Source organism: Rhopalosiphum padi, chromosome 2 (genome assembly GCF_020882245.1).
Source record: "Rhopalosiphum padi isolate XX-2018 chromosome 2, ASM2088224v1, whole genome shotgun sequence".
Classification (NCBI taxonomy): Eukaryota; Metazoa; Arthropoda; class Insecta; order Hemiptera; family Aphididae; genus Rhopalosiphum; species Rhopalosiphum padi.
The window spans coordinates 43043482-43068776 of NC_083598.1; the positions used below are offsets into that span (position 1 = coordinate 43043482).

The 25295-nt window shown below is 25.6% G+C and overlaps 1 long non-coding RNA gene across 1 annotated transcript; it reads right to left on the reverse strand.

Annotated features, from left to right (window-relative positions):
• Nucleotides 1-18087: 18087 nt before the first annotated feature.
• LOC132921913 (uncharacterized) lies at nt 18088-18496 on the reverse strand. Its single transcript, XR_009660969.1, has 2 exons — nt 18300-18496; nt 18088-18189 (listed from the first exon to the last, which is right to left on the reverse strand). It is a non-coding gene; the product is annotated as an uncharacterized LOC132921913 (long non-coding RNA).
• Nucleotides 18497-25295: the final 6799 nt, after the last annotated feature.

Genomic DNA, 25295 nt, shown 5'->3' on the forward strand with positions numbered 1-25295 from the left:
AATATCATAAACTACTTTGTTGTTAAATTATTTTTTTTCAATTGGTTAGAAATTGTTTAATCTTTACAATTTGATATTACAACGTTTATAATATTAAACTATCAAGTTAGTACCTCTTACATTTATACACAATACATTTAATATGAAATTACTGTTTGGTAACCTCTAATTTATTTTACGATTTAGATAGAACCTATTACTTTTAAATGTTTTAATACTGTAGTTTAGAACCAAAAAGTTCTTTTTATATTACAGTAAAATAATAACTGTATTTACAAAGCATCATTTGGTTAACTTATTAAATATTAATTTGAAAAATATAATACTTACTTATTCTTCTAGCTGCAAAAAAAAGAGTCATTATAATTTCGAGTTATAAAATAATATAAAAAAAATAATACAATAAATATGTTTTATTAATTATTCTATATAGCCAATAGGACTTCATTTTATAAATTTAGTGACTTATAGGTTTTGATTGAACTGTTAGTTTTAATTTCTAGATAGTGGATACATTTTTAAAATAAACTGGCATCGTGCAGTTGTTTTTACAAATGTATTAAAATGAATGACTTTACCCAGTCTCAAAAGATAATTATCAGTTTTCAGGCTACTGCCTGACAGCTCCTCTGGCAAAACTTAGTTTTGAAGTCAAATTTCCCCGCACCTTGCTAGCTGACGTTTCCCGATATAACGTATGAGCATTTACAGCGGACTAATATTCTTATTACTAATACTATTATATATAAGTTGGGGGACCCCCCCCCTAAGTACTGGTTGTTGGTGGGAAATACGTGGTATTGGATCACAATTGGTCGGATGACTGATTATTTTTTTTTGAGACAGAGTTTAGAGCTACTGTTATCAGGGATGAACAATAAAAAAAAACATTTTTAGAATATAGAATTATTTTTACTAATATACAAATTAGTATATATTACTTATATACAAAATAAAAAAATAATACATACCACTCGGATCTGTGGAAAATCATTTTTTAATTAATCTTTAAATATTCAAAAATCATTTAAGGATTTTGTAGAACATATTTTTTTTTTAATAATTTCCAGTCAAATTAAAAAACATCTCTAAAAATTATTATTTTTAAGTTTTAATTTCTTTGAATGACGTTTTACATTTTTAATTTCACATTCTGAAGCAAACAATTTTTAGGAGTATTAATAAATTAATATATAAATGTATAAGTTAAACTGGATTTTATACAAATTTCTTTTTTAAAACAAGGATTTCAAATTTTAAAATTATTTAAAACCTATCTCTCTATTTTAGGTTTTCTTTTTACTACGCAGACGACATGTGTTCCGATTTATTTGTTTTAATACATATTTTATAATTTTTTGATTTAATTTGAAATACTTCAAAAAATATTTTGCTTCAGAATGAAAAATAAAAATGTTGTCATTAAAAAAAGTAATTTAATATAATATGTATTAATGAAAAATATAATTTTTTTTCAAAAATATGTTGTTTTTTTATTGGAAATAATTTAAAAAAAATGTCTTCAATAACGAAATTTCATTAATAAAATTATACTTACCAATTATGCCTTTCTCTAAAAAAAAAAAATAATTACAATTGTTAATAATGGATGTAGTCTTGTAAAATATTTGAATAGGTACTATTGTATTTAAATAATTGTAGAAATATTTTTATGGTATTTATAATACAATTTTCGTAAGTATTTTTTAAGTATTCTGACTTTTTGAGTACTTTTTAAAAGTATTTTAAATTATATTTTAATACCATTAAATTAATTATATTTACAAAATTGCTTGAAATTAAAAAAAAATCCACATCTTATTTTATAAAATAATATTATAAGATTGGAATTTTTTTTTTAAATAATGTCAATCTAATAATTTTATCAACATTACTTGTAAGACCTATATATAAATGAAAAAAGTGTACATTAATTTACCTTTAAGTAGACTGACATTTTATAGTATATTGTGTGAAATTGTTAAAATTTATGGTAAGCACAATTATAAAATAGGTACCTATACTGATACAAGGATATCCAATATACATTTATATCATAAAGTATAAAATTTAAAATAAATACTTGTTTTTTATATTATTTTTTGTGTGTTTAAAATATATTTTATATTATGTGAAAAATACTTCAATTTAAAAAGTTTGTGCTAATTTCTAGTAGAAAATTGATTTAAGTCAGTACATTATTCCTATAATAATCCCTATGAAGAAAAGTAATTAATATCCGATAGTTCTCATAGGGAATGGAAAAAACTTATGAAAAGACAAGGATTTTTAAACTAAACAAGTTTTTGATAAAATTGATTTTATTATTTTATGTTATTAATAACGAATAATCATACTTTATACGTTTTACTAAATGTTAATGCATGTTATCATTTTATAAATATATAAGATATTTTCAAGCTATTTATAAACAAATAAACTGTTAGATTTTGATTTAAGTAAATAATGTCTCTAAATATTTACGGCATTAAAAAAATTTACTAACAGTCAACAATTTGAAAATGTATTAAAGTTCCCTTTTAAATTGTTTATACTGCGATTAAAAAACAAACTTGAGCATAAATCTAAAATTATTTTTGATGAATGTAATAACCCATTAGTTTTTATTGTAGTTTAGAACCAAATAGTTCTATTTAAATCAAATAATTTCATGATTGATTACAACAAAATATTTATTGCCGAGAACTGGTACTGGGTAAATATTCCCATTTTGGGCTGCTGTTTTGTTAATTTTGATCACAGATATTACCAGCTATATTCAATGTTATACCAAAAACATATAACCATAGAAGCATACATTAACCATTCCGAAAAAAAATTGAATAAAACCACATTAAACAAAATTCTCGCCTCAAAATCAATAATTGTAGCCATATGTTTTACGCGAAATACCTTAATTATATACAAAATAAAGAAATAATACGTACTGTTTTCAAAGGCTGTAAACAATAATTTTTTTATTAATTTTGAAATATGTAAAAATTATTTTTGTAAGAGTTAAATAATAGATATTTATATATTTAAACCACGAAAAAAAAAAAAATAGTTATGGCTTACGTAGAAATAACTTTTAAATATTTATTATGTGTTGTTAGCTTTAATATTATTAGAAATTTACCTATTATTAAACTTAAAGGCAAGAATATTATATCATCTTTCGTCGTTTTTTTACAAACAATTTTTCATTAGATACAATTGTATGTAGTGTCATGTATCATGATACATTTAATACAGGACTCATGTATCTTATTTTTCAAAAAATACAAGATACTATTATTCTAAACATTTGTACGGAATAGTAGAAACAAATAAAGTATTAATTATTAGTAGATACTAATTTATTGAGAAGGTAGGTCGATATTTACGAAGGGCGCACAAATGCAGAACTTTTAAAAATTATAATCTGCTACATCGTACAAGCAATAACGAATAAATAATATACAATATATACGACGTTTATTGATTTATATAAAAATTGTGAAGACAAGGACAACAACAACGCCGTAGTGTCCCAGACCACAGAGTAATTAATTTGTGTCCTAAAAGTACAATTTAACTTTACTGTTCATGATATTTTATAAGTGATCAGCGATATCGGTCCAACGCAAAGTTAGCATTATTGACACTTTGCCAGAAGCAATGATGTGAGATATGAAAAATAAAATGATATCGCAATAACAATGATGACAATTATAAGGGTACTAAACAGTTAAATTTAAGAATTAATTAATTGGTTCGGTGTAAAAAAATCGTTTTTACAAGTTTTTGGTTCATAGCACATTATACATTTTGTTAACGCGAATTTGAAATTTCATACAAATAAAATTAAAATACTAATAACATCTACGTACCACTTATCACTTCTAAAAAAATGTAATTAATAACGTTACCAATTAGTTATGCTTAATTAATAACTATTGAAATGTATTAAAATTTATGAATAATCAGAATTTCAAAATATTCGGTAATTCCTTAAGAGAGTTACATAAACCTCAAACTATAATATCTTCTTATAGTTTTTAAAGTGAAAAAAAATTATGTCAGTTTGAAATAAAAAAGTTCTACTGTATAACCATTTGATTGTTTAATTATTTTTTTTTTGTTTAGTTAGAACTTTTTTAATTGCGTGGTAGTAAAATTTGGTAATACAATAAATAATAATATTGTATTATGAAATTAGAATTACATTTTTTACTCAATTAAAATAAGATATTATAACTTTTCGGAAATCTCTCATTTATTTTACCATGTAGAAAATATCAATAAATATCAATTTAAAAATTATAATAATGACATACTTATATCTACAAAATAAAAAAAAATATTCTTATTGTTGGTGATAAAGTAATATAAAAAATAAAAAAAACTTATAAAGTATTTTGAATTATCGTGATTTAAAAAAGCCAGTAGGACATAATTTTTAAAATTTAATTTCTAAATTATGGATATATTTAAAATAAACTGGGATCAACCAGTTGTTATTAAACCTATATTATGAAGAATGATAATGAAGTATAAACTATTAGAGTCCATTTGCATTTTAATAAACTAATAATAGGTATTGCACATTTGCATTTTCGAATTAGTAATATATTATTTCACTAAATAAATATAAGATATTACTCTTTGGTAATCTATAATTTATTTTAACATATAGATTATAGTTTATAGATAGAACCTATTTGTTTAAACATTGGACTTTAGACCCAATCAGTTTTTGGTTCCAAAAAAAAAATTATTAATATAATTCATAAGAATTCTCCACTCAGAATCTAAAATTCTAGGGCATGTTTCACAAGAAATACCATAATTATATACAAAATAAGTAAATAAATAATACATACCTTCATTATCTGCGGACAATAATTGTTAAGTAATTTTTTAATGTGTACACATTATATACTGTATAGTAATATATACTTTATAGACATATAGTATAATATATACACACAAAATAGCACTACGGTTGCTCGAGCTGGAATCAGCTGAGCCAACGAATAGAAGTATAGAGAGTACTAGAAGAAATCTAGATAGTTTCTAATTAGTTTTGCATAAAATATATGAACTTTTTAGTTGTACTAAGTATAATTTGTTAATTTATTGATTTCGTATTAAATAAACAATCTTTTTTAAAATTAAAAAGTTTTTCCGCGTATGACTTATATAAATACGTCTTAACTATCCAAACAACGCTATGATATACACCAGGAGAAACAAAAATTCAGTAAAGTAAATAAATAAACATTTAAAATATTTACCAATTCTTCCTATAAAAAATATGTATATAATAATATCATTATATTAATATATATAAATAATATTCATCATGAAGACCTGAATGTTATGTTTGCCTATTGATAATATTGTTTTTATTATTATGTGCATTTAAGAGTATTATTAAAAAATTCTATCTTTTGGTTTTGCGTATTTCAAATTTTCGGGTGTACTTATGCATATTATTCAATTTTTCAATAAATAAATTTAAAAAAATGTTTGAGGATTTTTAAATAATTAAAGAACTTATTGGTATTCTTCTTGAGTAATGTTTTCTCTAATATTTCTGAACTCCGTTGTATAATTATGTAACAATTAACATTGTTTCTAATCTCCAGGGTTGGGCATATAATAGTTACATTTAACAAAGTTATGTAACTCTGTTACTTTTGTAACTTGTAACAAGTTACTCATTTTTAATTTAACTTGTAACTTTTAACTATTGTTACACATCTTCCTGTAACTTTATATTAAAATTAACGTTACAATTAAAAGTTACATTGTATATAATAATCATATATATATTTAATATTTATCACTGTATGATTAATATTTAAAAAAACATATCACTGTATGATTATCATATAAGAAAATTAAAATAAAAAAAAAACATGTTGGTGCTGTAATCACAGATATATAAACATACCGAATATTATGTTTATATATCTTTGGCCGTAATTGACTTTATTTAATACTTATAACAGAGAACAAAAAGTTTATAACAACAATTTTTTAATGATAAAAATAAATAATTATCAATTTTAATTAATTATGTCACAATAAAAAACTATTTGTAAAATTTAATACAAATCTCTATTCTTTTACTCCAGTTGAAAGGTAATTTTCATTTGCTGGGTTCATTCATTGTCTTTCTACTGGCTACTACAAGAAATTTATCTGACCAAAAAAATTTAGTTTTTCTTAAAGAAAATTAATCATATTATTTTTAGTAAAACATAATTAATACAATCCTTTTATTTAATTTTAAATTCAATTTCATGTTTTTAAATTGTATTACCTACCATAATATATTTTATTTATCAATGTAACTTTTAACTTTAAATGTAACTTAGTTAAATAACTGTAACTTGTATCCAGCATCACACCATAAAAGTATCTAGTAACTTTTAACTGATTACAAAGTTTTAGAGTAACTTGTCACTTGTAATCAGCTACAATAAATAAGGTAACTTGCCCAACCCCGCTAATCGCTAATATACGAAATAATTAACGTCACAAAACAAACTTATAACCTCGAACAGAATAAAATAATATATTTTAATAAAATAAAACAAAACAAAAATTTACATACTCAGTGTACCTGGAAAAAGGACAATTAATGAATGAATAAAACTAATTTAAACGATTTGTTATTGTATTATAATGGAAATAATATTTTAATCTTAAAACAATTAAAGGAAAATAATTATAAAGACACAAGCACAGCATATTTTATTTTTATTTTTTTATTTAATGGTAATACCTAACAAAAGTTTATAAAATATATTAAGAGAAATATATTACCACATAATAATAATACACAATAAAAATAAAAACCAATTAATTACGTACTTATCATGTCAACTAAAACACGATGATATAGGTATAAATAATTTATTTTCGTAGTTAATATAATTAATTAGGATAAACCTTATACAAGACGTATAACAATGCTGTTGAAATTTAACTTACTGTATTTTTCTACAAAAAATAGTTAAAATATTATTTTGTTAATAACATAATGTCAATATAATTTTCATATTATATTTTATTATATATATATATATATATATTATAAAATATAGGTGTTTGTATTGTTGGATAATGATAAGACACCCCTCGCACCGAAATTTTGTTGACAATCAAATCTGCCAGCACTTCAACCCCTCAACCACTCCCGCATGATCAAAGCTGTGAATTTAAAGCATTTGCATGTTTTTTTTTTTTGCTACACTGTATAGTAAAATGGATTCGGTCAAAATTGGTTTTGACTTTTTCATAGTTCAAATACCAAATCTTATTTTGCATTTTTTTGCATATTTTATGGGTTGGGCATATAAATGCATGTTTTAATGATCTTTTTGTATAAATAATCTTTTCGTACTATCCTTTTTTTAATCAGGTATTTAACGTCTATTTTTGACTATTGTACTATTGAATTCGAGATTAAATTAATTTACTGATAGGTATCAACTCGTACATAACGGATGACAAAAATCGTTGGACAATCGTTTTTAGTTTTGTGCGATCCATTGACCAATGTGTATGCCTGTGTTCGAGTATTATTCTTATTCGCGTTGATTTCTTTGTTTAATTGTAAGTTTAATAAGGGTAAAAGTACAAATTTAATAGTGTTTTTTTGCAAATTTTTGAAAAATGAGATTATATTTTAAGAATTTTTAGAGCATATTTGTCAGATTTTAGTGCATATATAATAGTTTTTAAGTGCATTAAATTCACAGCCTTTGTTATATATAACAGAAGAGACATTTAAAAATGTAATTATTTTGAACAGTCTTGTGTTGTGTACATTTCTTGTTTTAATCCAAGAAACTCTATATTGGCATAAACCACTTATTGCGCAAGCATAGAACCAGTACACTGTTGAAAACAAAAGATGAAATTATACATAGAGAACAAATATAATGAACCAAAACACGTTAAAGAAGATGCGTCTGACATTGAAAATCTGATCTCCACGATAAATACTTCTGGACCAAAGAAGATGCTGTGGACACTGTGCTAAAGAAAAATCATTTTACATTCCTACAGATCTTTGAGCATTGTTAATATTGTACGTATGTTAAATGGTAGAAAGTTTCCGGAGATACAGGGCAGGTAGGTAACTGACGGAAACTGAGTAACTCACAGACAAATAATTTGGATTTATGGAACGTAAATCTACACTAAAAGTAATTGAATTTAATGGTGAATGGGCCAAAATGTCGATTATAAAAAGTGCAAGATATGGTGAAACTTTCATTACCGACATTTTCCTTTATCACTTTCACAGATTAAAGACCGTCTTTTTTCAAACAGGCATGAATGCACGATTAAAAATGTGTGAGTGTTTTAATGAAGTATCGATACATAAATTGCCATTGTATCGTTACATTATCGTCATATAAAAATATAATACATTTATTTTAATATGAAGTATAATCGTCGTATTTCGTAACTCATTACGGCGTATTAATTTGTTTGGTTTTATGTACAAATCATTTTCTGCACTACCTTTAACGGTACATCTGATGATTTATCTTGTCAATGTTCAATTATTAAACTCTAGACCATGTGTGTTTAATACTTTTATAATTTTTTTAAATTTATTAACAAGAGTCAAGGACACTCACAAATTATTTTTTATTTCTTAGTAAATATAAAATTTGAATATTCACTTTTTATAATAATGATATTCACTAAATTTATAACTATATATATTGAAACATAGTTTTCCTCCTTGTGTTTCACAAATATTAGAAGTTTCCAAAGCCATATTAAAGAGTTTACTGAACATACGTTATACTGACATAGTGACATAGGTCTACAATTTATGAAGATACGTCCAACACACCACGGTCACCACAGTACTGAACCATACCAGTTGTTTGAGCCGGGTACAATAACACAATTATAAGTAATAACATAAGAACAGCTATTAGAGCTTCCAAGCTCTGATAATTGATGGAAAATATAGAAGAAGTTAGCCCTTCTGGCTCAACAATGATAAGTAAATATTTAAAAAAACTGAAAAGATTTGACTCAACAGAATATATGTAAAATAATATAATAATAAATTAATTAACAATATAAAAAAAAACTCACTGCTTTGATATTTGCTCTCATTCCAGGGCGAACCTTCTATACATTAAATGAAATTCACACACAATAAATATACAATTACAATGAAATAAATCAATAATACGACGAGACAAATTGTGACGCAGAATAAATATATATAAATAATAAATATATTAATAATATGATATGAACGTTGCGATTCGCGCACACGTATCTAAAATAGAAATAATCAGTAAAATATGACGATTAGCGTACACGCAATATAATATAATAAATAAAAATAAAAATACGACAGTGATTCGTTAATGTTTTAACAACAATTAAAACGGCCTTTTTAAAGGTGCTTACGCGGTACAACATAAAATCACGACTGTCGTTGTTAAAATAATATTCGCGTAACCGGCGCGGTTATGTAACGTTCTGTTTATTATACTGCTTATTCTACTATACATTTTTATGATTTATTTTATTAACTCACAAGACACAATCAATAATAGTTATAAAAAAATAAAACAATATAAAAGGTGATTATCGTGCATATGTGATATGTGTGATATCAGCTGTTCCTCAGTTATCGATGATTTATTATATTAATTTCAACTTTTGAGTTTCGGCGGCAACACTATAGTAAACCGCCAAAACTGTACCAAAAGTTTGGTAGGTATACGAAACATCCAAAATTACATAATCTACACAAATAATTATAAGATTATATTTCGTTCTAATATTTCATAATATCACACATCAAAATAATAATTTATACATAAAAGTACATTAATATATATGTACATTAATAGAAATAATATTTACTGTATTTTTCATTTATATGAATCTCGTAGTTACGTAAAAACAATTATGAAAACTTCAATAAATCAAGAAATAAATATATAAAATAAGTATTTACCTCCTACACCTATAAAATCAAAAACATAAATTTTCTTATTAATCAAACAATTTTAGTATAACTGTTATTTTTTACAAGTGATTTTATTTTGTTTTTAAAACTAAGCCGATATTTCGATATTCTGTTTACTGTTTTTTTTTTAACAGTATTTCCAGAAGTTATAAATGTTTTATACCTACTCAACAGTATAAATCATTATTTGCGTCTAGGCGGGATACAGTTTTCATAGAATATCTATATTATACATATATGATCAACAAATGATCAAAATCGCGAATTACGATTTACAAACACACTAATTATATAATACTACTAGCTGTCCCACACGGCGTTGCTCGCGTAGAGAACATCTAACTCCAAAGGCGCCGAAGATCACTTCCACGTCCCTTTGGAGTAAAATATCGTACGGGACGCTGTTAAGCAACACTGGAAAATGGAGGATAGCCAAAATCACGAACTTCTAATTCCAAAGGTGCCGGATAAGAAATGACACTTTGTAATTATCTCAGTTAATGTTTCAAGGTCTTCGATAGAAACTTCACTACACTTACACTTCACTGAATAATACTGATGAATACGTCGTACCGAATTTTCTATTTTATACTTTTGAAGATTGAAATTTCTAGAACGAAGCTTTAGGGAACATTTTATAAGACGTAACTCCATATACTTGAACATTGTGGATCTTTCTAGAAAATTCTATAACTTTCTTTTTCACAATTATTGCTATGCAAAAATATTTTGGGCCTTAATCGTGATATTAAAACTATACTATCTTATTATTAGGATTACAAATTACGAACATTATAAAAAATTTCATCAAAATCCATCCAGTAGTTTCGGAGTTCATCCTGAATAAACATTGAGACACATGATTTCTATATATAAGAAATATATTATGGAGATAGAAGATAGTATAAAAATAGATTGTCGAGTTTTACTGAAAAAAGGTCAGGTTGCAGGTAGCTGGAAGCATACTATCGAGGTCGGTCACGGGAATACCTAAAATACACCATGAAATTATACATAAGTATGTAAATTTATTAAAAAGCTGATAAATATATTAAAAAAATTGAGATCAAAACTATCCTATCTTTTAAGTTAGACCAAAACACACACAATGTAAAAAATGTCATCAAGATCGGTCCAGTAGTTTCGGAGTCCATCCTAGACAAACACTGTGACACAAGATTTTTATATATAAGATAATATTAAGTGGGTTGGATGACAACCTAAAATTCAATAAATATATACTTGTCAATTATACAATGTAACAGAAAAAAACAAATACTTACCAAAATATGTATCTATAAAATAAAATATATTATTATTATATTAGTATATTATTATTTATTATAAGGTAAAAAGTTCTTGACAAAAGTGAAAATAAATTACATAGTTCATAACAGTATAAAATTAAAAAATTTTTTTTTTTTTTTGCTGAAATCTAAAATATGGTCTCAAACCGAATTCAAACAGAACTTTTGGACATATTACGTAGAACCGAATACGAACCAAGTAGGTATTCTTAATATTTTTTTACAGATATAAGGATTACTATATTATGGGATCTTGTAATAAATTTTCAAAAATGTTGATCCATTGAATATTTCTTTTTAAAAATGTATAAAAAAAATATGCTAAAAACAATTACAAATTTAGCTTGTCTATAAATAGACCAAAAAGTCTTTTAAAAAGTTTGTTAATTTTAAGATATAATAAAAATAATATTATAGTATAATCATTCCGAGAAAATTTCAAGTATCCAAAATTATTCGTTTTTAAGTTATACCAAAAATACCAAAAGTTTTTGGAAAGAAGTTTTAACTAAATCCAATTTGTTATCTAATACCATCCATATTTTTGATAATCGAAGCATTTTATTAACTACTTATCGTGTATACATACAAAAAAAAGATACATAATTGTAAAATAACAATAGTGCAATTAGTAATGATAAATAAGCATAAAACCTCAGTAAATTTAAAATTTATACAATATCATTTTTTTATAGTCGATTTATATAACCCAATCATGCAAAATCTACTTTATTATTTAATTAATAAAACTAAATTTTAAAAAAAATCACCAAATCTACATACCTATATTTTCTAAAAAAAATGTATGAATAATTATTTACAACAATTAACAGGTAGAAACATTTTGTTTTTATATATAAACATATAAAAACATAAATAATTAATAAATATATATGTCAAAACCTCAAAACTTTATTTTTTGTGATTACTATGATGTAAACCCATACACAGTGGGGTTAGTACCTCAAATTTTTATCATTAAAATAATATGTACCTAATAAAAATGATGTATTATAAATATTTTAACCTCCCCCTTCTCCGAAAATTGATCCCGAATACGTGCTTGCTGTGATGTTATCAATCAACTCGAAATATGTATCTTTTGTCAACAATTTTTGATTGCTTATTCATATTTATATACATTTATTCAATTTAATAGTATTTAAACAAAATTACAAATTAAAAATCGTAGGTCAATATGAATTATGAGTAATGTTACGACTTAAATCCAAGTGTTTTCAATATTCCTAACCGTCTTGTCGTTGCCAACCCATTTTGCAAACAGTCTGACATACTTTTTGTGATGGATTTATATGATATATAGTATTGTTATCTCTATAAGAGTGGAAGTCGTGGATAACATAAGCGGTTACTATATTATACTATGTGCGGGTCGTAGTGATCTCATCTCACCATAACATTTGGTATGCTGATCAAGCTGTTTCCTGTTGGCAAACTTGAGTTCAACTATTCCCTCCGTAGAGACGTGTAGTCTTAGAACCTTTTATAGTTATATAGTTTTATTAAAATTGTACATACAAATATACAATATATTATCATACAATAACTGGTCAATGAGCACTATGCACTTCACATTGGTCTAGTATGTTTGTTTTTCTAATTGCCTAAATAATTGTGTCACCATACCTTTTGTGTATAAGTTTTATAGAGTTAATTTAATATAAATCTACTAGATACACAACAGTCATATTAAAGTGTACAATGTTTAGATTAATCGAATTAATTGTAAAACATTTGTTTTAATCCATGTTTTAATTTAAAATCAATAGCTTAAAAGTTGTTTCTTAACATTACATTTAAAAGTTTTCTGAAGTGTATAGTTGCTCTATTTTTAGAGACGTCTAAAACTTAAATAATATGACAACAAATTAGGTGTTATACATTAACTAAAAAAAATATGGGTATATCCCACCATATATAATGTTTTTTTTTTTAATTTTACAATAAATAATAGAGATGATTGATTACAAGACTGGACGGTTTGATTGAAAGGGGTGTTCAATAACACACTACTTCAGATTCTTTTATTTATACTTTTTTTTTATATTATTGTTGTATTTTTTTTTCAGAAATTTAGAATTTTGATCCCTAGGCCAATTTTGTTTAAGACGACGTGGAGGGTTTCCAGGAATTGTTAGGGAGGAGAGATTGGATATAAATGGATTAGAACGGTTTAGTGTGTTTTGATGGAATAGCTTATAGTAATAGGATGCTAGAGTATGGATGTTTTGACTCTTGAGATCTTAGTGAAGGGTGAGATTACTGACGTACCAGGGGGCATTTGTGACGAGGCAAAGGCAAATTGATTTTAATGATTAAATATTTGAATGTTAGATTTTTTACATGTTTCCCAAAGCTGTACTCCGTAACTCATAGTATGGCGGATAATTTGTTTATAGATTAAAAGTTTAGTATTTAGTGGAAGAGTTGATTTAAGAAGGTGTCTTATTTTGTAAAGTTTGAAATTGAGGGATTTTCTCTTTGTATTTATGTGATTGGCTCTGGTGAGTTTGTTATCGAGGTAGACTCCAAGATAGCGGGTAACTTTTGTTTATGGAATATTATTGCCATTATTGAGGGTTATTGGAGGGCAAAGGCCTGGACGTAGGGAAACAGCAATATGCGTTAACTTGTTTGGATTAATATTAATTCTCCACAGTTTGAACCAGTTTTGAAGTTCAATAAGATGAATTTGGAGTGCAGAGGAGGCTACGGTTATATCGACTTTTGTTGATATTATGCCTGTATCATCAGCGAACGTTGCAAGAGTGGTTTGGTCAGAATGTGGTATATCGGAAGTAATTAAGTTGTAGAGTGTGGGAGCTAGTATACTACTCTGAGGGACACTTAATTTCTTTAATATGGTGTATTTATGAGAGTTAGTCCTTTCAACAAATGACGAAAGAACGATTACATAAAAAGATTTTATAATTTTTATAGGGAGCTGGTAGGAAACGAATTTGATAAAGTAGGCCTTCGTGTCAAACGTAGTCAAACGCCTGGGCTACGTCAAGAAAAATAACTGTAGAGTACTGTTTTTTTTTCGAATGTTTGCGAAATAAAAATCGATTATTCTGTGGACTTGATGGAGTGATGAATGATTATTTTTTTTTTATGTGTTAGGGATTATTCTTCGACTGGTTAGTATAGGATTGATTCTAGATAGTATAAAATTTTTAAGAATTTTCGAAAAGAAATGTAAGAGACTGATGGTCTATAGGACGAGGTAGGTCGGAGTTTATTTCAGATTTCAGAATTAAAGTTATTATGGAGTGTTTGCAGGAGTATAGAATATAGGAGAGACAAGGAATAGAGTTGAAAATGAAAGTTAGTAGAATAGATTTTTTGAGCAGGTGTTTAAATATTTGGTTTGTCAATAGGTCATGGCCTGGTGATTTGTTATTTGATAGATTTTTGATGATGAATTGAATTTCACCAGAGAGGTATATTTTGTAGGTAAGGGAATAGCAAAGCAATTTGTTAGGGGTTTTTCAACTTAGTATGTGTGGTCAGTGTTATTTATGTCAAAGTGAGGAGTGAAATTGCTTTCTAGCTTAGACATATATAATGTTAGAAAATGTATTTAGTTATTTCAAAATAATTACCTGAATACTGCACACTATGTTCGCCTCCAGGATGGCCTGTAAATTTATTATATTAATGTAAAACAAAACATCAGTCGATTTAATTTGTTTAACGTAACTGTTCTCTAGTATTATTTTAAAGCAGCAATTTATAAACTTAGTACATGTAGATATGAACAATTGACAGAGGTACTAGAATTTTATATTTACAACTTTTATTAATAATAAACTACCGTACGGAACATGATTTTTACTTATATAAAATTGCTGAGGATAAAATACTGTAGCCGTTTGAAGAATAGCAATCAATAATACATTATTTATTGGTTTTCTAACTTGTTACATTAGTGTGTCGAATTTCGTATGGGTTGTGGGTGCGAGGTTTCATAAAATATTTTTTTATTTCAATATTCTGTTAAAACACTTTCTTAAGTTGACTTCTATAGAGATGGTAATAATAGTTAAACTTGTCGTCATACAAAACATTTATATTATTGTAGGTTTAAAAAATTAAAAAATTATAAAGTATCTAGAAAACATAATGGTGCTCTTTTAACAAAAAACAAATGGTTTAAAGGGAGCGCCAAAAAAATTGAAATGCATAATGATAAATAAAAAAGGGGGCGAGTATTTTTAATTTTGCCCTGGGTGCCAAATCTTATCGGCACGGCTCTGGTGTTAAGTAGTAAGTGTCTAAAATTAATAAATAATAAGGTACCTATATGCATACACTTAATATGCATCTTTAAAAGTGATATTTTATTTATATCCGGAAATATACAAATATAAAAATGAAGCCTAGTATTAAGTATTTATGATTAATACAAGATGAACGAAAAATGACATATTACATAACAAACGAACCTATTTTTTGACGCGAAGACTCGAAGCTGGTCTTCTGGCAGAAACTAGACCGAAATCGGTGGTAAGAAAAACTGAACCACACTATATTATAGGAGAAGAGACTGACAATATAAATGTTCCCATTTACGTTGATCGTAGTTAAGCGGGCTGTCCGTTCAGAACCTGGATGAATCGCTTTGATATGTTTTATGTGCTACAAAGAGGATGTGGGGGGGATATTTGAGTCCTCAAAATCAGGAGCTTCGTATATTGTATAAAAGGCACATCTAGTTGCGTAACATCATTAGCCATGGTTAATGTCAAAAGTGTATTATTATTTTTATCATTATTATTATTTGCATAATATATTGATACCAGTTTACTTTGATTATTATTATTATTTTATTTTGATATGGCTGTATGAATTACTAACGTTAAAAACATACATAAAAAAGCTATATCTCATGAAAATTCTAATTGGATCTTAAGTGACAAATGGCAATCACTCATCACTGAAACTAAATTCTCCTGACTAAATCAACTATTCACTATATGGATATGAAATTATTAGAGCAAACCGCCTTGACAAAACAGAGCATGGTGAATCTACATATTTTATTATCTCCGAAAAAATTGATCATTCTCTCTACCACCCTTCAATAATCTAAGTCCTTATTGAGTTAGTAGATGCGGATGATATAGAAATTCTAGAAGAATCGCAATGTCAAATATCTCAAGTACACTTAAATTTATAGAAGGTAGTCAAAGAATGATCATGTCCAGACAAACAGACAGAATATGTGGGTCAATGACTCAATATACCTTTGTACGTATAGATAACTTTAAATACCTATATAATAGTATTGTTATAAATATTACATATACTTCATCGTTTTAAACCTGCAGGTGGCTCACAACGTCACGTTAACGGTCTCCGTGTCGTACACATTTATAATAACTAAATATTTAAAACTGAAATAGTTTTATATTGAGATCATTAAAGTCAATGCTTGTAATGATGTCACATATTCTTCAAAGAAGGATATAAGTACAATAAAATTCTACCCTATAATTATAATTACTTACCTGTAAATCTAGCCATATGTAATAGAATATCTGTTAAATTTTAAAATAATTCATACTCAATTATTATTTAAAACTAAGTTTGATTAGCATAACAAATTGTATAATTTAACGGTTCAAAAATATTAAACGAACTAATCACGTTTTAACGATAATTATGAAGTGCTTAGCTCACTATATATTGACTGAATATTTAGTGATTGTTTTTATAGTACGTTATTGGTCTGACAAACTGTTACAAGGTTTCAAATATAAAATTAAAAAAACTATATACCTATTATATATAGGTAATAACTTTTTTTTAAAAAAAACATTTCACTGTAAAATCGATACAATCTCTGCTTAGAATCTAAAATGAAATACTTTATGTTATGTATTTACTATTTAGAAGGTACTTAATTTAAATTATTTTGTTAATAATATTTATTTTTTTATTAGTTTCGAACGATTTATATACAATTCCCATTTATATACATAAAGTAATAATAGAGTAGATATCTTTAAATTACACACACACAAACCTTAAATATTAACCTATTATAACTAACGGTTTACTATATTACAACCTTTTAATACTTAATATTAAAAATATGCCAAGTTCCCAATTATATACTAATAATAATTTAAAAATATTACATTTTAAATCGACTGAAAAAAAATATTTAGTATCATTATTATTTATGACATAATTGTTTTTACATAAAGTCTAATATATTTTAAAATTGCATTGATTGTATTAAATAAGATATAACAATTATATTCGACCTTCTTTCGGATAATTTTGCATACATTTTTCATATTTTAAATAATTATATTAATTTTATTCTAATCCGATGTGGAAAAAATATTAAAATTACAGTTTATAAGTAACATTATTTGTTTGTGCTTGTCTAAAGCTAGGTAAATTTGTATTGTGTCAAAAAAATTTTCTATGTTATAAAAGATTTGTAATAACTTATTTAATATTTATTTACAATAGCTATAGTATAAAAATATTTTATACAACAGATTTAATATTTTTTCTATCATAATTTATGATTTACTTTTTCATAAACAATACAACTTTTTAAAAAACCTTCAAGTTTAACATTTTTGTTACCTAAATGACTACATATTATTATTGTGTATAAATTAAAAGTAAGAAACAGTGTAAGTTATGTTTCTCTCTAGTAAATAGTTATAAAATATCAATAAATGGTTTTGGTTTTAGGATAATTTATAACAAATTTACAAGCTGTTACATATCATTATCAATGCAATAACCATTAAATAAAAAATTTTTATTCATAAATAAATTTTACCATACCAGCATCATCTTTGTTAAAATTTCCTGGGCAAACTAAAAAAAACATAAAATGTAAGAAACGGTATGTTACGTATGAACAGCAATAAAATAATAATTAAAATAAAAAAAAAAAAAAAATTAAATAATAATAAATAAAACCATACTCTGGAACTCTGCGGAATTATTGCTATATGTTGGATTTGATGTTGCTGGAATAATCAAAATTGGAAGAACTATGATTGTAATAGTTACAAAATAATGTTTAAAAATATTCATTTTTGTCATTTGATGATGCATACGAAGCATAAAAATTATGTGAACGTAAAATAATGAAATGGATAATAATCGTACTTCTTAAGTTCTTTTATAACTTATTCCGTTCTATCCCACCTTGCAATAATAAAGAATAAACAATTTACAAACAATATGTAACAACAAATATACTATGTCAACAAAAAATAATCATTATTTGTCATCTTCTGTTTTAGACACTATTTTAATATATTATAGTATACTTAACCTATTAGTCACGTTTTATTTAAGAATATATTAGGTTCTTTTAACACAGTTGAGTCATATTAAATTTTTTTTAATACACATGACGTATAGAGCAGGCCACTTAAGCGCAAATCACTATCAATTATTTAGGTCAATCAATGTATAAAATGAGCTAAATTATTATTTATATATGGTACTTATAAGTTATAAGTAGTATATATAAATAGTATATGACTATTTTATTTTATATATATATCAATTATATCACATTGTCGATTCCCAAACACAATGTTTAATGGTAGTAATAATAAGTGTTAAAATATATAATAATTATAAACAAATAAATATATTATTATTTTTTACGTCTATGGGTAAACCCAGTCTTGTAAAGTATTCGAATAAATTTATTCGGTTAAAAGTATTTGAATACTTTTTTTGTATTTGTATACTATTCAAAATATAATAAAAAAATATACTCGAATACGTATTCTGAATATCTTTTTTTAGTATTTTTATTTTATATTTAAATACTAAATATAAAAAAAAAATGTTTGTGTTTATAAATTATAATCCTGGGTAGTGGTCATTCAAAACATAAAATATAGTATTAGCTATAGCCCATGTACGATGTACTACCTACCAGCGGTGTTAGGTTTATACTTTAAACGCCGGAACTACATCTATACGACCCTATTCCGTCTAATAATAGTATAAGGAGACAGGAGTAAGGACATAAATGTCATAAAAGTTTGTATTTTTTAGTTCAAAATTTCCTTTTAAAACGAAGCTGATATTGAAATACAAGTGCTTTTCATAATTCACTCAATAAAGATTTAATTGTAAAGTAGATAAGCTATATTAAAACTGGTGTGTTTGTAAACCACTTGTTTTTTGTTTTTCTCGAATCTAGTTAAAGGAAGGCTAAAAATATTTATTTCATTAGTTTAAAGTTATTAATTAAGGCATTGTATGTGTATGATTAATTATAAAACAATTTAAAGTTAAATAAAATGTTGGTTATTAAAAGTCCTCAAAATATTGCAGGTTTCGATAAAACAGCACGATACCACATACGTATGAATAAAAAAGTAATATCATTTAAGGGATATGTATAGGTACGATATGCATTGATTTGTATAATATAAAACTTTTTTATAATAATTGTATGTATCCGAATCATTTACAAATTATTTATAATTTTTTTTTTGAAAGAATAGCAAAACAATTCCTTGTATCAGTTTTAGATAATATTCTAATGAAAAGAAAAGATATCAGCCAAAATCTATAAACATCTTTTTTTCTGGAAATTCAGAAAAAAGGTTTAATTATGACACGGATCTACATTATAATATAGTTTAGTGATTCACAACCTTTTTGTAATGGTGGCCCTCAAATTTTCCCCTTGTTAATTACGCCACCCACCACCACAAAAAGAAATATGATTTTATAATATGATTATATATTTATTTATTCAGTCGAGACCCATAAAAAACATTTCGTGACCCATAGCTTAGGAAACACTGGTCTATCTGAACCATTTACCGTAAGACAATATTTCAAAAGAAGTATTAGCAAAAAAAAAGGAGGATTATAGGAAGAAAATTTACAATGCCAATTCTCAAATTTGACATATTGAACGTCAAAATCGGCGTACACCTTCAAATTTTAGTCACATTTGTAAACTTCGGCCTACTACGTCGTGCAAGAATATTGTTTAAAATATTATGCATTAAAATAGTAGGGATAGACCAATATACCACTTTCTACCGATAGCCGATAAACGATACAATAATATAATATGTTAACGATAAAAAACCGATACTTTAAAAACCAAAATTGTCTGTATAAATCATAAACCGGTATTAAATTTTATTTGTAGGTACCTACATAAGCCATAAGGTGTTTTTTGTCTGTACATATGGACAAAGTACGATTTCGTGCGGTTCTTATCGGCGGTAACTTTATAGGCGTACGATTGCAAGCACTATATTATTTTTACTTATAAGCAACGTTGTCAAATATATAGGTTTGAGGTAAATCTGTTTACAATTTCCAAAAGAATAATCAAACCAAAACCGAAGGAAGAATTACAGAGAATTGAAAATTTGAAAATTGAACATTAACATTTTATACGTAAAAATAATAAAACACCAAAAAATGTACTTATGTATTTGGCCATAGTTGGAAATAGGTGTCGGGGCTTTAAAATTTAATTTAAATACTATATTAAATATAATTTGTCCTCGTTTTTGAATCATTAACTTTAAGATTCTGAACGGAGTGATGAATGTATTGATTTTACAATGATATGTATTTTTATTTATTTTTTATTTTTGTATCTGTCATCGTGTTTTGGAGTAGAAATAATGCTTTCAGCCCCTCTAAAAAGGAAATTTCATTTAGTTGATACTTTGGGAGGGTCAAAAGTAAATAATTTAAGTAATTTTCAAAAGTGTTAGGAAAAACCCTGAAAAAGTAACGGAAAATAGAAATTTTTACGCATAATACGTTTTGACAAATTCGGTTTTTTTATTTTGCTGTAACTCAAAAACCAATCATTGAAAAAACTCGATATTTTTAGGAAATGTTTAAATTAGCGTTATCTATTTACGATCACATTTTAAAAATATTTTGACTTTTTTAAGCTATTTATAGACAATTAAAATTTCGATTTTTCTAAGTTTTTTTTTTGAAAAACTAATAAAAAAAATCTTTAAAATTTAATACAAGGGTTATTATAAGTTGTACTTATCGTAGTAAAAAAAAAATAAAAAATCGTTAGTCACAATTTTTGTTTATAAGCATTTATAATATATCCTAGACTGACAAATCATCTCCGTTCAGAATCGTTTTTCGTATACAATGATACCTTCAAATTAAACATATCCATTATAGTGACCTACTCTCTGCCTATACAACATAGTAGAGCGATATCCACTTGCCCATCATTTATTTTTATTTTATGTTATTTACGTAAATTGAACGATAATTTTTTCTTTAATGACGGTATCATAACATTTTTTTAATATTATGTCATTCTTAGTTTCTTAATAAATGCATTTGTATTTGAATTTAAATATTAAAAATAATTATGATATAACTTAATTTTTGTTTAATAAAAAATTTGGCAACGTCCAACCCAATTTCACGCGCAGTCGTACACCTTTAAATAGTTAACTGAAATAGAAATAACTAAATAAGGTAATATTTTTTACGGATTACCCGTTTTTACTCCCTGAATTAATAATTTAACGGAATTAGAATTGTGAATTATACATTTCACGTTTTGATATTTTAATAATAACAGCTATTTCAAATCATTAATAACAAAAAATGATCGATTATAAGTTAACATATAATCATTAATCAACATATTTAAATGCATACTAGTGTTTTATTTGTAAAATATTATTTATAGAAAAAAATATGCTATTTGAAAAAAAAAAAGTTATTACGTTACGTAAAAGATAATATCGTTCTTCCGGTTACTATTATTTAAATTCATCACTTTTCTAATTCTAAAACTATACGTCATAATATATAAATATTATTATATAATAATAGGTTAACTTAAACAATAATATATTATATAATATATAAATCATTAGGTAATAAATGTTTATGATATTGTAATACTTTTTAGTAAATATTTAGATTAGGCAGACAGCTATTATTGTAGCGGAACTATCAAAATTAAAATACTCTAGGGTTTTTAGTCTATAATAATACAACAACTGAAATAAATAAATATTACTTACAAAATGATGTAAACATTTTTTACGGATTGCAGACTGGTCAGCTGATCCACCTGATCCAATTTATTATATAGCTATAGCCTATAGATAATATTTTAAGAAAAATGTACGTACCTACTAAATACGGAATATTTGGGTACACCGTATGGCGTACACTTTATAAAAAATACAATAAATTCCGTGGCGTTTTACACACGTAATATGAATGCATTTAAATTATTAAAAAATATATATATACAACGACTCAATTAACTAATAATACAATATTACTTAGCTCAATAAAATACCTAGAAATAAAAATACGATTGGAATATAAAATATCGAAAAACGGGTAATGTATGGGTATAATGTTTGTGTGTTGCCGGCCGTCGACGTGTTGGAGGATTAAGTGGTGAGTGTCGACCCGTTAGAGGATGAAAATAAAATAAAATAATAATATTGTAGATACCAATGCGATACCTATGTGGTATGAATAATACAGGTATGATGCGACACAAACAATAATATTTATTCCGATCTACTAAACCACAAAAATTCTATAGTCACTGAATTTGTCCCAATCAATAGTTGTATTAAATAAATAATGTAAAATAAGTAAAATACTTATATATTATACAGGGTGATTCTTTTATCATGAACCACTCATTATTTTAAAAACTATTCATGTTTTTGAAAACATTTTTTTACATAGTTTCAAGTTGTTAAAAGACAACGTTTGTATTAAAAAATTATATTTTTTTAAGTTTTTACTTTTTGAATAACAACATAGAGTTTTAATTTCATATTCCAAAGCAGAAAATTTCGAAAAATCGAATTTGGGACGAGTAGGAGTAGTTTATGAGTTATACGTATTTAAAGTTTAGACAAGTGGAGTAGTGGACAAACATTTTGCGGGGTTATCCCGTACTACTCCACTCCACGCATCTACCTATTAACCGTTGATAAGTTAAACTTGCATTCATTGTTGATGTGTGCATCTATGTAGCTAAAACATTATAAAGATTTATGTTAGGATAAAAATTAAATTATACTTGAACAAAAAAAAAACAAGAAAGTTAAAAAAGAGTCGTTGAAAATCTTTAGAAATTATAAATACGAGTATGAACAATAATCGAAGAGACATTAAAATATTATTTATGAAAATCAAAACTGAAAATTTTTGAGAAATGTTTCTAAACGAAATTTAAAAAAATTAAAAACAATAATAAGAAATAAACAGTATACATTTTTATTTATCATTGTTTTAAAAGTATTATTATTCCATTTTTTAATTTTACTACTGGTTTGTTATAGCCCTGCCACGATGAGTGAAAACTTTAGAGCCCCGCCACTCAGGTTTGTTATAGCTCCGCCGTCCATATAATAATAAATGTTTATAATGTTAAAAATTATGGTTTCTGTGATTCCCAAAATTTTGCTATATCTTTTAAGATGGTGTCAGCCGGATCACTATTATTTAGTTTTGATCGCCACATAAATTTTAATTTTTTTAATATTATACCAATATACCTATCATAGAATTAATATCAATAAATAAACTCATTATTTTATATTTATACGATGTATTTATTGTTATGTGGATGGCGGGGCTATAACAAACCAGTAACGACAATTAATAATAAACATTATTTGGCCAGCATATTATTTTATTTTTATTTATTATTAATAATAATATAAAATATGAATAAATATTATAGTTTACGGTTTATATTTTGTCTATGGCCAACATACGATAAAAATAAATAATACCAACTACTAGATAAATTACTATAAGTCTATAAGTAATTAAAACTAAAATAATCAAATAAATATAAATATAATTATACATATTACATTATGTGTATCTTATCACTCGGCTTGTACGGCGCATTGTACAGACAATTTAACTACATTTATGTGCTGAGCAACACATTTTTATAGCATAGGAGCGCTGGAACGGTACCGCACGGCCGGTCGTTAGTCCCTACCTTTTCGCGAAACGCGTGCAACCACCGTCCGCCACTTTTTGTTTTCTTGTGCTCGGACCAGCCCCAACATTTTCATTTTTCTATATTTTTTGTTGTTGTGCTACTGCGTCTACGTGCGCGAATCATATTGTTTTTTCTCTGTATTTTTTTTCCGGTTTTTTTTAATTTGTCACTTATCACTTAATGTCATATGTCAACTTGCATATTATATGAAACACAAATTTAACAAAATAATAAAATGTACAAGTTTACCAATGGTCAAATAAACGTTATGAACGTTATTTAAATGGAGTCCCATTCCCATAAATTGTCAAGCATGTTAAAATAAACTGATTTCGGGCAAACGAAACTAAGAAATTGACGCTTTTATTTCCAGAGCACCAACATTGCTCTCCGTTCATCGAAAAAACATGATGAAGCCACCCCTGATATAATATTATATTCAAACAAAAAACGAGTTTTTTAGTAATAATTTCCAGGTCTTTTTTAACTTGTCATTTATCACTTAATGCCATATGTCAACTTGCATATTATATGAAACACAAATTTAACAAAATAATAAAATGTACAAGTTTACCAATGGTCAAATAAACGTTATGAACGTTATATAAACGGAGTCCCATTCCCATCAATTGTCAAGAATGTTAAAAACATCGCCTGGTACAAAGAGAATAATTTACCAGAATGCGTAATTTTAGACGAGATTAAGTATAATAATTATAATTATTCTATTTATTTTTTTATTATATGCATATTTTGTATGTTTCAAGTGACAATAATTACAATGTATAAAATAAATAGATTCCCCCATTCTGTTTTGTTTTTCTATTCCATTTAATGATATAATTATAACATAAATTTAAACTTACATATACAAATTTTATTATTCATTACAATTTTTTACAAAAATATTTCTTAATTAATGTATTTGATTGTTACA